This window comes from Kogia breviceps, chromosome 10, assembly GCF_026419965.1.
Source record: "Kogia breviceps isolate mKogBre1 chromosome 10, mKogBre1 haplotype 1, whole genome shotgun sequence".
Taxonomy (NCBI): domain Eukaryota; kingdom Metazoa; phylum Chordata; class Mammalia; order Artiodactyla; family Physeteridae; genus Kogia; species Kogia breviceps.
This window is the reverse complement of record NC_081319.1, coordinates 89,412,127-89,425,750: the sequence shown is the minus strand read 5'-3', so window position 1 is coordinate 89,425,750 and position 13,624 is coordinate 89,412,127. Positions and strand designations below refer to the sequence as shown.

Below are 13,624 nucleotides of genomic sequence, written 5' to 3'. Positions count from 1 at the left end.
CTAAGTATTAGAAAAAAGGTCTGGGCTAGCAAAATAAATTTGGGAGTCATTTATGGCCAAAGTGAAGCCTGAGATGAGATTCCTTATCCTACCTACACCTGAGCCTTGGAGAATTCCAAGGCTTACAGACATTTAATATTAAATTCTTACCAAAAGGTGTTAGAGAGGCATTATTTACTAATCCCATTTTATGGTTGAGAAAATGGACCCAGAGATTACTGTGACTAAAATCACCAAGAGAGGAAGCTGTAGATTTGGGGATTGTGGATTGAAAACACAAGGTCTAAATTCCATTTTCATGCCTTATGAGTATATCAGTGAAGATAATAAAATCTCTCAGGGAAATTTACATTGGGGTAAACATAAACTGTAAATATTATAGTTGGGAGATAGTTCTTTACAGGTCTCTTAATTTCTGCACATCTTGCTAGTAAGGCTTTGACTGTCCTTTTTCTGGCTGTCATTAATAAGAATATTTATCCTGTGAACAAACCTTGGAAGATAGAGATAGTATCCCCCTCTGGAACAAAGAGTAAGCGTGCTTATTGCACACTCTAGAAGGACTTGGGTTCCCTAAGCTCACAGTCATCTTTTGTAACACTATCCAGTGGGTGTGCAGGCATCCATCTGGTCTCATCCATGCCGCCCCCATGGGACTTGAGGCAGGGAGAAATGATGCAAGTATGCTGCTGTTCATGTGGCCTCATGTATTGTAAGTAATAAAATCCTTTCTCTCTGATGTGGCCTGAAGTCTCCTGCCACCAACCATACAAAGGCAGTAAGCTGACTTGTTAGGTTGCAGGTAGCATAAAAGCTTGAAAATTCTTGAGAGTTATATGGTATGCTAATTACTTACATAGCATGCTAGAAGAAGATAAGGACTATAGGAAAAAGGGGAAAGCGAACAGTTTAGGCAGGAACAGGCATCGTGAGGTGGGGTTGAAGATTCTAATTTTAAATAGCGTGGTGAAGTATCTCATGTTAAGAGGTGAGCTAGGACTTGAAGGAGTTGTTTTGAAAATAGAGGAGAAGAATATGCCAAACTGCAAAACAAAAAAAGTCAGTGTAAAAGTGCTCTAAGGCCAGAGTGCAGTCAGTAAGGAGCAGATGGGTGGGGTTTGGGTGGCAAGGTCAGTGAAATAGTAGGATCCACCTCAAAAAGTCTTTGTCAGGTGTTTGAAGACTTTAGGTTTACTTCTGAGTGGAATGGAGAATCCCTGTCAAGCAGCAGAGTAAGATGATTTGACTTCTATGTTAAAAGACTCATGTTCACTGCTCTGCTGAGATGACAGTCTCAATGCAATGCTTTTACTGTTGCTTAAGGAAGTAAAAGCGTTGCTTAAGCAATAATGAAAGCAGAGAGTCAATTTAGGAGACATCTGTACTTCATTATCCAAGGGCTTTATTATAGTGTCTACTTATATATATTTAGACTATGGGAAGGCAGGCCTGCTTTAAAAATATTTATTAGTGGAGTATTTGTTCCCTACTGCTCAACGTAGAGTACATTTAAAATCCCCTCTTCAAAATGGACAAATTCTTAGAAATGCACAACCTGCCGAGACTGAACCAGGAAGAAATAGAAAATTTGAACAGACCAATCACAAGCACTGAAATTGAAACTGTGATTAAAAATCTTCCAGCAAACAAAAGCCCAGGACCAGATGGCTTCACAGGCGAATTCTATCAAACATTTAGAGAAGAGCTAACACCTATCCTTCTCAAACTCTTCCAACAGATAGCAGAGGGAGGAACACTCCCAAACTCATTCTATGAGGCCAACATCACCCTGATACCAAAACCAGACAAAGACGTCACAAAGAAAGAAAACTACAGGCCAATATCACTGATGAACATAGATGCAAAAATCCTCAACAAAATATTAGCAAACAGAATCCAACAGCACATTAAAAGGATCATACACCATGATCAAGTGGGGTTTATCCCAGGAATGCAAGGATTCCTCAATATACGCAAATCAATCAACGTGATACACCATATCAACAAACTGAAGGAGAAAAACCATATGATCATCTCAATAGATGCAGAGAAAGCTTTTGACAAAATTCAACACTCATTTATGATAAAAACCTTGCAGAAAGTAGGCATACAGGGAACTTTCCTCAACATAATAAAGGCCATATATGACAAACCCACAGCTAGCATCGTTCTCAATGGTGAAAAACTGAAACCATTTCCACTAAGATCAGGAACAAGACAAGGTTGCCCACTCTCACCACTCTTATTCAACCTAGTTTTGGAAGTTCTAGCCACAGCAATCAGAGAAGAAAAAGAAATAAAAGGAATCCAAATAGGAAAAGAAGAAGTAAAGCTGTCACTGTTTGCAGATGACATGATACTATACATAGAGAATCCTAAGGATGCTACCAGAAAACTACTAGAGCTAATCAATGAATTTGGTAAAGTTGCAGGATACAAAATTAATGCACAGAAATCTCTGGCATTCTTATACACTAATGATGAAAAATCTGAGAGTGAAATTAAGAAAACACTCCCATTTACCATTGCAACAAAAAGAATAAAATATCTAGGAATAAACCTACCTAAGGAGACAAAAGACTTGTATGCAGAAAACTATAAGACACTTATGAAAGAAATTAAAGATGATACAAATAGGTGGAGAAATATACCATGTTCTTGGATTGGAAGAATCAACATTGTGAAAATGACTATACTACCCAAAGCAATCTACCGATTCAATGCAATCCCTATCAAATTACCACTGGCATTTTTTACAGAACTAGAACAAAAAATTTCACAATTTGTATGGAAACACAAAAGACCCCGAATAGCCAAAACAATCTTGAGAACGAGAAATGGAGCTGGAGGAATTAGGCTCCCTGACTTCAGACTCTACTACAATGGTACAGTAATCAAGACAATATGGTACTGGCACAAAAACAGAAATGTAGATCAATGGAACAGGATAGAGAGCCCAGAGATAAACCCACACACATATGGTCACCTTATCTTTGATAAAGGAGAGAAGGATATACAGTGGAGAAAAGACAGCCTCTTCAATAAGTGGTGCTGGGAAAACTGGACAGCTACCTGTAAAAGTATGAAATTAGAACACTCCCTAACACCACACACAAAAATAAACTCAAAATGGGTTAAAGACCTAAATATAAGGCCAAACACTATCAAACTCTTAGAGGAAAACATAGGCAGAACACTATACGACATAAATCACAGCAAGATCCTTTTTGACCCATCTCCTAGAGAAATGGAAATAAAAACACAAATAAACAAATGGGACCTAATGAAACTTAAAAGCTTTTGCACAGCAAAGGATACCATAAACAAGACCAAAAGACAACCCTCAGAATGGGAGAAAATATTTGCAAATGAAGCAACTGACAAAGGATTAATTTCCAAAATTTATAAGCAACTCATGCAGCTCAATAACAAAAAAACAAACAACCCAATCCAAAAATGGGCAGAAGAACTAAATAGACATTTCTCCAAAGAAGACATACAGATTGCTAACAAACACATGAAAGAATGCTCAACCTCATTAATCATTAGAGAAATGCAAATCAAAACTACAATGAGATATCATCTCACACCGGTCAGATTGGCCATCATCAAAAACTCTAGAAACAATAAATGCTGGAGAGGGTGTGGAGAAAAGGGAACCCTCTTGCACTGCTGGTGGGAATGTAAATTGATACAGCCGCTATGGAGAACAGTATGAAGGTTCCTTAAAAAACTACAAATAGAACTACCATACGACCCAGCAATCCTACTACTGGGCATATACCCTGAGAAAACCATAATTCAGAAAGACTCATGTACCAAAATGTTCATTGCAGCTCTATTTACAATAGCCAGGACATGGAAGCAACCTAAGTGTCCATCAACAGATGAATGGATAAAGAAGATGTGGCACATATATACAATGGAATATTACTCAGCCATAAAAAGAAATGAAACTGAGTTATTTATAATGAGGTGGATGGACCTGGAGTCTGTCATACAGAGTGAAGTAAGTCAGAAGGAGAAAAACAAATACCGTATGCTAACACATATATATGGACTCTAAGGGAAAAAAATGTCAGGAAGAGATTAGTGGTAGGACGGGAATAAAACACAGACTTACTCGAGCATGGACTTGAGGATATGGGGAGGGGGAAGGGTGGGCTGAGACGAAGTGAGAGAGTGGCAGGGACATATACACACTATCAAATGTAAATTAGATAGCTAGTGGGAAGCTGCTGCATAGCACAGGGAGATCACCTCTGTGCTTTGTGACCACCTAGAGGGATGGGATAGGGAGGGTGGGAGAGAGGGTGATGCAAGAGGGAAGAGATACGGGAACATATGTATATGTATAACTGATTCAGTTTGTTGTAAAGGAAAAACGAACACACTATTGTAAAACAATTATACTCCAATAAAGATGTTAAAAAATAAAAAAATAAAAAAAAATAAAAAATAAAATCCCCTCTTCATAAACTATGCACAATTCATTATCATGAGTATCCAAGAGCAAGGACCATTTTTTTCCTGAATTCTTAGATTAAGTCATGATATTCAGGAGAACAATAAGCCCACAGGCAACATAGACCAACACATTTGTTGAGGGTGATGATGGGTGGGGAAATAATAAACAACATTTACCAACCAAGTTAGTGTTAACTATACCAGGAATCAGGCCTTTATTAAAATACTAATGACTTTGGGATGCTAATAGACCACATTAACTCGGCAGGTGCAGTAGATGATTGTGAACAAGGGAATTGTTTTAATACAACCTACTTCTTCATTTTTTGCCTATTCAGACACAATATGATTGGGATTCCATTTGTGCGTGTTGGCACCTACAAGATTATCTTTCCTAAATACCACAAAATAGATTTTCTACCGTACTCCAACCAGCAGACTTCATTACAGTGCCTCTGAGGAGCTTGGAGAAGAAGTGACTTTAGTCACAGCATCAGCACTCTGACAGCCTCTAAATAGTTGGTTCACTGACTAATTTGAAACAGAATTTCATCATAGTCTTATAGCAGATTTGGATCGAATGGTTATCATTATTAAATCAGTGCATGTACTAAATGCAAGTCTGATTTTACCACAGAGACAGAGCAGGTGGCCACCTCGCCTCCCCATGCAAAACATTACTGGGAACAAAATGCAAAATGGCCAGTGTGTGTGAGTCAAAGAATGGGATTTGGAAAGAGTAGGCAATTTCCAGTTTGCCTAGGGTAAGCAAAAATTCCACAGTCAACTGCTGACTAAATGGATTAACAAATTCAAACATTTTCAGGTTAGGGAGAGAGAAGAACTTGCAAATGAACTGACAATGAATTTAACAGGTTTTAGCCTGAGGTAGTTTAAAATTTTGAACAGCGCTTGCCTAGGAAATGGGGGCAATCTTGAAGCAAACACTAGTATTGAATCAGCTTTGCTATTACTTACAGACACCTTGGTTCACTGACTTTCCAAATTACTGTTGATTATTTCAGCATATTTCTAATTGGGTCACCAAAATAGGCATACTTCCTCTGAGAAAGCAATATATACCCATAGCAGGCTCATGCAAATCAAATATGCTGTTTTCTGTCTTCTGTTATTCAGAATATTGAAATATGCCATACTCATGACACAATGGAAATATTCAAACTGCAAGGTGAAGCATATTAGAATATGGCTTAAAATGACTTTAAGTGGCAGATATATATTTCACAGAAAAATATATGTGTTCAAATATTAATAAAGCTAACTGGATTTTCTACATTATGTCTCAGAAGCTTTTTCAAGGTACATTACTAGCCATAACTCTCCATTGAACATTTTTGTTATTATACTGTATTACAGGCAAACATTCTACCCAAGTGATCTGAATAGGGGAGACTCCAGTACAATTTTTTCTTGACTAAGCCTGTGTCACTCCCCAGAAGAACATGGTTTGTGCCTTCCACTTCTGAAGCCAGCTCATCATATGCCAAGACACACATGGCCAGAGCTACAAGCCATGAAACTAGTGAAAATAGGCCCCTACACTAAATCTCATCTGAACTCCCACTTTGATATATAAACCCCTTTTTACAATGAAAAGAGTTACATCCTTTAACTTCAAGCAGAGGAAGTACTTTTGGGCCAACCAAGAACAGGATGCCTTGCGTTTGAGTGGGGCATGGGTGGGATGACACAGTTTGCAGAGGAGGTGAACATTGCAAGGGGAGGAGAGAGCATAAGGGACTGTTCTCCAGCAGGAAACCCCCCCTCCCACCCCGTGTTATCTCTCTGTCACTCACAAAGGTGATAGGAGAAAGTGGATGTGGTTTTGGGTGAGAAGGCTACTTCGTCCACTGGAGCAGAGGTTGATAGGAAGTCATAGGAGTTCATGTCTAAGGGTCTGATTTTCTTGTAGAATTTGGAGGGAAAGTAGTTGGCTGAGAGTGAAGTAGGCAATGGGAAAGTCATAGATTTAAGAAAAGAATCGAGGGTTTAGCACTGCAAAAGCAGGAATGAGACAGTAACCTTTAGAGGGAACACCTTAAGATTGCAGGACAGGATCAACACTCTGGTGAGCTTCTTTTGTGTAATGCAAATAAGTTAGAAGCACAATTGCAGGAGAAGAGAGCTTCAGAAATATTTTGAGTACAATATCCATATTTGGAAGAAGTATATAGTCTCTTAAGGTAACTAACTTGAGAGACAGCCCTTATTTATATATATAAGCATTGACACTCTTAATTAAAAAAAAACTAGGTCATTACATCTCATATCAATGCAGACTTTGGTGGTTACATGAATCTACATATGTAATAAAATGACATAGAACAATAGAACTCTCACACATATTGTACCAACAACATCAAATTCTTGGTTTAGATATATTACCATACTTTTGTAGGATGTAAACTATTGGGTGAAAATGGGTAAGGGGTACATGTGCTACCTTTGCAACTTCTCGTGAATCTATAGTTATTACAAAATAAAAAAGTAAATCAGAACAAAACATTAACACCCTCCTTTTCATAGAGCTGATCATATTTTTTGGTGCATTAGGCAAGAGGACACAAGCCATGAAGTAAAACAGTAAAATAGCATCTGTTTCCAGGCTTTCTGTCAGCCGCTGTAAAAACAGCCATTGTAAAAACAAGTATATACTTCAATGATATTGAGAATGATAGCTCTAAGTTCCATGTTAAAAATATGGTACCAGGCTTTTGATCGACAGCTGTCTATAGTTGTTCCAGAGGGAAGTACATTGCCCCACTTTTATTAAAAGAGGTTTGCTTTATTCATCACAAGTCAGGTAACAAGGGCCTGCAACCACCTTTAACTGATTAGAAAGGAGTTATTCCAAGTACATAAGGTACAAAAGAACATATAAATTGTTGCCTGAATACCAAGAGCTATCGGTTACTAACTACAATTTGTATTTTTGAACATGAGAAAAGGCTGGCAGAACATAACGGAACAACAAAGAAATCTCAAGTCATCTTGCTATTCAGTCCCCTCCAATTCTAAACAGATAAAATTAAGAAAGCTAAGAGAGTAATGTCACCGAGATTTCATCATTGTATCATCAACTCTACACATGGATGCCTAGAATACGCTAATGAGAAACTTATGTATGACTCTTTTAAAATTCAAATCTCCTAGAGTATGATAGAAAAGGTTTTCTTTGTTTATGTTGGATGGTTAACCAAATTCAGCTTTCATTATAATTACTGCTTCAGACCCAAATTGGTACAAAGTGTCCTACATCTATATCTTAGACAAATTTTAGACTATGTGATGTTTTCAAAGCACAAAAGTGCTCCAGAGCACAAAATGGTGTCTAAAGTTGTCTCAAAGAGTCTATGCTTGAAAGGAATGTTTAATCATTAAAAAATATAATTCTTTTAAATTAATTTTTCTAAGTATTTAAAAAATCTTTTAAAATTAACAATTATAATTACTTGATGTCTGAAGTACTTACTTACCCCACAAGTTAGATGCACATTCACTGAGTCAGACACTTGATGCCGCCAGATGTGCTGAGTTGGTATGGTAGTCCGGTGTCATTTTATTCTGTTTTCTGATTTTGAGAGAGGAAGATACCATAAGTAACAGCTGGAATGTCAACAGATATAATTGCTGATAAATTACTAAACAGTGTGTATATTTCTATGAAGTGGCATGAAAACTGGGGAAGTTCCAAAATGTAACACAGGAAGAAAAAAAAAAAACCCTAAACTTAGCCTGAGCATAGAATAAAACAGTTTTGTAATTTTAAATACTGTCTATATACTGATGATCCCACTGGCTGCAACCTCTCCTCTGAGCTTCCGATTCATGAATGCGGTGCCTACTCAACATGTCCACTTGGATTTCTTTCTAAACACACCTCATGTCTAAGACAGATTTCCTGACATGCTCCCAATATTTTCTAGAACTGCACTCTTCCCAGTCTCACTTGATGGGAAAATCACTGGTTGAGGTAAAAATCTTGAGTCAGTCTTGTTTCTCTTCTTTCTCTCATAAACATTTCAGTCCCATTAGGGCATTGTTCTGGTTTTACCTTCAGATATATCCAAAATCCTACCATTTCTCACCATCTCCACTGACACCACCTTAGTTCCAACCACCGTTTTTCTCGCACAGATAGTTGCAATAGCCTCTTTTTTTTTTTTAGATGCAAAAATATTTTAATGAAAGAATCAGGCCAGCAACACCAAACTTCACAAAAAAGAGGGACAACCAAATATTATATACTTCCTAGTAGACGTACATAACACCAACTATGATGTTTTCTTGAAAACATACTGACCTGAATGTGAACAGACTTCTAGGTCTGACTACCCATTTACGGGAAACATAGGGGACAGAATGGCATACTACTAACTGACACCATGGGGGTACAATCAGCAAAATCTAGAATGTGGAAAATTCTATAGGAATAGCAGTCTTGTTTTTCCAAAAAAAAAAAAAAATTGCAAGGAATAAATGAGGGAGAAGGAACGTATGAATTAAAGAGATTTAAGAAATGTCAACCAAATGCAACATTGAACTTAGCTTGGTTCTTTTTCTTTTTTTTAACACCTTTATTGGAGTATAATTGCTTTACAATGCTGTGTTAGTTTCTTTGCAATAGCCTCTTAATTGTCACCCTGCTCTACTCTGCACTCTCTCATAATTTCTTCTCAACAGCTCAGCCAGATCAATCCTTTCACTCCTTCTCAAACCTTATAGTAGAGTTACTGCTTGCATTCTGAAGCCAAAGCCCTCACTGTGGCCACAGCATCCTTCCTACAAAGTATGACTCTTCCATTACCTCCTTTTCCCTCACTGTGCTCCCTCCACGGCAGTCACACCAGATGCTCCCATACACTCCAGGCATTTTTTGTTCAAAGGTCTTTGCAGCAGCTGTTCCCTTTGCCTACAGAGCTCTTCCCTTTCATATCCACATGAAAACATCCTCATATACTTTGTTTTTCCTCAAATTTTGTTCAAGTTAAGTTTTTCCAGACCATCCTGTTAAATGACTAAAAATACCATTTATTGGTGAGGAAGTAGAGTAATTTGGCAGAGTATAAAATGATTTATAAAATCTACCAAGAAAGTCTGAACAGACCTGTAACTAGTAAGGATATTGGGTAACTAATCTAAAGCCTATCCTTTCCCCATTGTGTATTAAACAAGGCACAAACAAATAGAAAAAATTCTGTGCTCATGAATTGGAAGAATTAATATTGTTACAATGTCTATGCTACCCAAAATGATCTACAGTTTCAATGCAATCCCTATCAAAATCTCAATGACACTTTTTACAGAAATTGAAAAAACAATTCTAAAATTCACATGGAACCACAAAAGACCCTGAATAGCCAAATCAATCTTGAGGAAAAACTTACACCGTCTGATTTCAAACTACATTACAAAGTCACTGAGATCAAAATAGTCTGGTACTGACCTAAAGACAGATATACAGACCAATGGAATGGATTAGAGAGGCCATAAAAAAATCCACCCATATATAATCAACTGGTATTTGACAAGGGTGCCAAGAATACACAATGAGGAAAGGATAGTCTCTTCAACAAATGGTGTTGGGAAAACTGATATCCACGTGCTAAAAATGAAATTTTTAGCACTTATTACACCATGTACAAAAATAAACTCAAAGTGGATTAAAGACTTAAACACAAGACCCAAAGCTATAAAACTTCTGGAAGGAAAATAGGGGAAAATCTTCATGACATTGGTCTTGGCAATAATTTCATGTATATGACACCAAAGTACAGGTAACAAAAACACATATAAACAATTGAGATACATCAAACTGGAAAGCTTCTGCATAGCAAACAATCAACAGAGTGAAAAGACAACCTATAAAATGGGAGAAAATATTTGCAAACCATATCTCTGATAATGGGTTCACCTGAAAAATATTTAAAGAACTCCTATAACTCAATAGTAAACTAATAACATAATTTCAAAATGGGCTAAGGACTTGAATAATGTTGGTGAGGATGTGGAGAAATTGTACACTTACACACTGTTAGTGAGAATGCAAAATGGTGCAGCTGCTACAGAAAACAGTAAGGAGGTTCCTTCATAAATTTAAAATGTATTAGCATATGATCCAGCGATCCTACTTCTGAGTATTTATTCCAAAGAATTGAAATCCAGATATTGAAGAGATATTAACATTCCTATGCTCATTGTAGCATTACTCACAATAGCCAACATGTGGAAAATACCTAAATGTCCATCGACAGATGAATGGATAAAGAAAATGTGATAGATATAGACAGAAAGACAGATTCAGAGAACAAAATTAAAACACTGTGATTCATCTCACATCTACAAATTGGTACTGATTAAAATGCTTTATTATATAAGGTCTTATAGGAATTTGGTAAGGGTATAATTGCTTAAAGAAGATAAGGGTAATATTTTGAAGCCATTTGACATTCTCTGTTAAAGGTAAAAATGTCTAGACAACAATCCAGTAATTTCTCTTTTACACAAATATGGGCAATAAATTCTTTAACATATACTTAAGAAGACAGCTCTGTATAGAAATATTAACTCCACCATTGTTAATAATGAGCACACACACAAAAGAAACCAAAAACAAAACCTAGCAGTTGCTTAAATGTACATAAATACGTTCTCACAGAATTTTATTAAAAGAACTACTGTGTTACTGGAGATACTATAAACCAGAAACTAGATTATATGGGTAAATTAGATTCAAATCGAATCAAGTATAGATCATAGAATAGATCTTGAAAACAATGTAAGAATAAAGCAGGTTGTAAAAATTTTGAAAGCATGAATGAATATATAGAAACAAACTAATGCTATATTTTGTAAATGATTACACATGTGCAAAGTAAACACATTAAAAAAAAACAGTCTAGAGGGAAACACATAGAATTTATGATAGGAGTTGCCTCCATCTAGAGAGGAAGGGAGATAAGGAAATAGGACCATTCAAGGGACTAAGGAACTACCAACATCTTCTTCAATATTTTGTATTACAAAATCAGTCTCAGAATAAAAGATGACAATATGAATATTGTTTTAGAGTGGTGAAAAGAGAGGTATCTCTTAGAGCATCTTCAGTACTTTTCTGTATTTCATACACTTTTCTAAATAATTTATTATTAAACTAATATAAATCAATTAAGGGTCTAACGGCTTCCATCAACACTTTAATGATTTACTGAGTCATCTCAGTAATGCAGTGACACTGTTTCTCAACCTAATCAAGGGAAGCTACAAAAATCCCACAGCTAACATCATACTAAATGATGAAACAATTTATGATTTCCCCCCTAAGATCAGGAAGAAGACAAGGAGGTCTCTCTCACCATTTCTATTTAGCTTTGTATTTGAGGTTCTATTCAGGGCAATTAGAAAAGAAAAAGAAGTAAAATACATCAAGATTGGAAAAGAAAAATTAAAACTATCTCTACTTGCAGATGACATGACCTTGCATATTGAAAATGCTAAGGAATCCACTAATAAAGCATTAAAACTAATATACCAGCTCAGCAAGGTTACAAGATCAATATACAAAAATCAATTGTATTTCTATACATTTAAAACAAACAATACAAAAATAAAATTAACCAAACAACTCCATTTACATTAGCAACAAAAATAACAAAATACTTAGGAATAAGTTTAACAAAAGAAGTACAAAAGTTATACCCTGAAAATTGCAATAGATTGTTGAAATAAAATCCAAATAAATGGAAAAACATCCTATGTTCATGAATTGGAAGACTAAATGTTGCTAAAATGGCAATATTAACCATATGGTCTACAGATTTAGTACAATCCATATTATAATCCCAGCTAATTTCTTTGTAGCAATTGACAAACTAATCCTAAAATCACGTGGAATTGCAAGGGATCCAGAAGAGCCAAAACAATCTTGAAAAAGAACTAAGTTGTAGGACTCACACTTTCTTATTTCAAAACTTCCTCCAAAGCAACAGTAATCAAGAAAGTGTGGTACTGGCATAAGTATTGTCATATAAATCAATGGAATAGAATTGAAAGTCCACAAATAAGCCCATGTGTCTATGATCAACTTATTTTTCACAGTGGCATCAAGAGTGTTCAATGCGGGAAAGATAAGTCTTTTTAAGAAAGAATCTGGGTCAATTGGATAGCCACATATTAAATAATAAAACTGTACCCTTATCTCACAGCATATACAAAAATTAACTAAAAATGGATCAAATACCTAAATGCAAGAATTAAAACTATAAAATTCTTAAAAGAAAACATAATGATAAATCTTTATAGCTCAGATTTGGCAATAAATTCTTAGATTGGATATCAAAAGCCTGAGCAACAGTAGAAAAAATAAGTCAAACTTCATCAAAATTAAAAACTTCTATGCTTCAAAAGACACTCTAAAGAGAATAGAAAGACAACCTAAGAATGGGAGAAAATATTTGCAAATCATATTTCTGATAAGGAGTTTATATCTAAAATATATAAAGAATCCTTTGAACTCAATAATAAAAAGAAAAACACCCCAATTTTTAAATTTGCAAAGAATATGATTGAATAGATATGTCTCCAATGAATAGAAATGTGGGAACAAAGAAATAAACATGGATCACTGATATTAGGCAGGCTGGATTGGAATTGCATGAAGAGGGCAGCATGGGCAAATAAACATTTCTAGAAGGGCACTGGATCCTCCACAGAGGGAACAGAGGGAAGCGAGTAGGGCACTGAGGATGATAGGATACATCCACCAGCCTGATTATTTTGCTAAGGTTCAGCCTCGCTGAATGCTGTGAATGCTGATCCTATCAATAGCACATGATGACTTTGCCTTCAGCTGCCCTAGATTGGTATAAACACTTGGTTATATCCTAGCCTAACCACGAGTTACAATAACACTCACAGAAAGATTCAATTAGCTTAACAAATCATGGATTTGTAGAGTTCCTTGTACATGTAGTAACATGCCCACAAAGCATCTCTTTGTCATCCAGCAGCTGTCCCATCCTTAATTCACAGCTTCATTACTCATGTGCTCTGCTTGCTATTGTCTAAATTACAGAATCCTTTGAGATGGGGAAAACATTGGAAGGAAATGTTGCCTACACTTGAAGAATTGAAAGGG

The 13,624-nt window shown here is 36.1% G+C and overlaps 1 long non-coding RNA gene across 2 annotated transcripts in view; it reads right to left on the bottom strand.

The window, feature by feature from the left end:
* LOC136792030 (uncharacterized) overlaps positions 1–13,624 on the bottom strand; it is a 140,586-nt gene that overhangs the window by 29,583 nt on the left and 97,379 nt on the right. For both annotated transcript variants that reach the window (XR_010835139.1, XR_010835140.1), the window contains one exon: positions 7,965–8,059. This is a non-coding gene — a long non-coding RNA (uncharacterized lncRNA). The remainder of the gene's footprint in view (positions 1–7,964; positions 8,060–13,624) is intronic.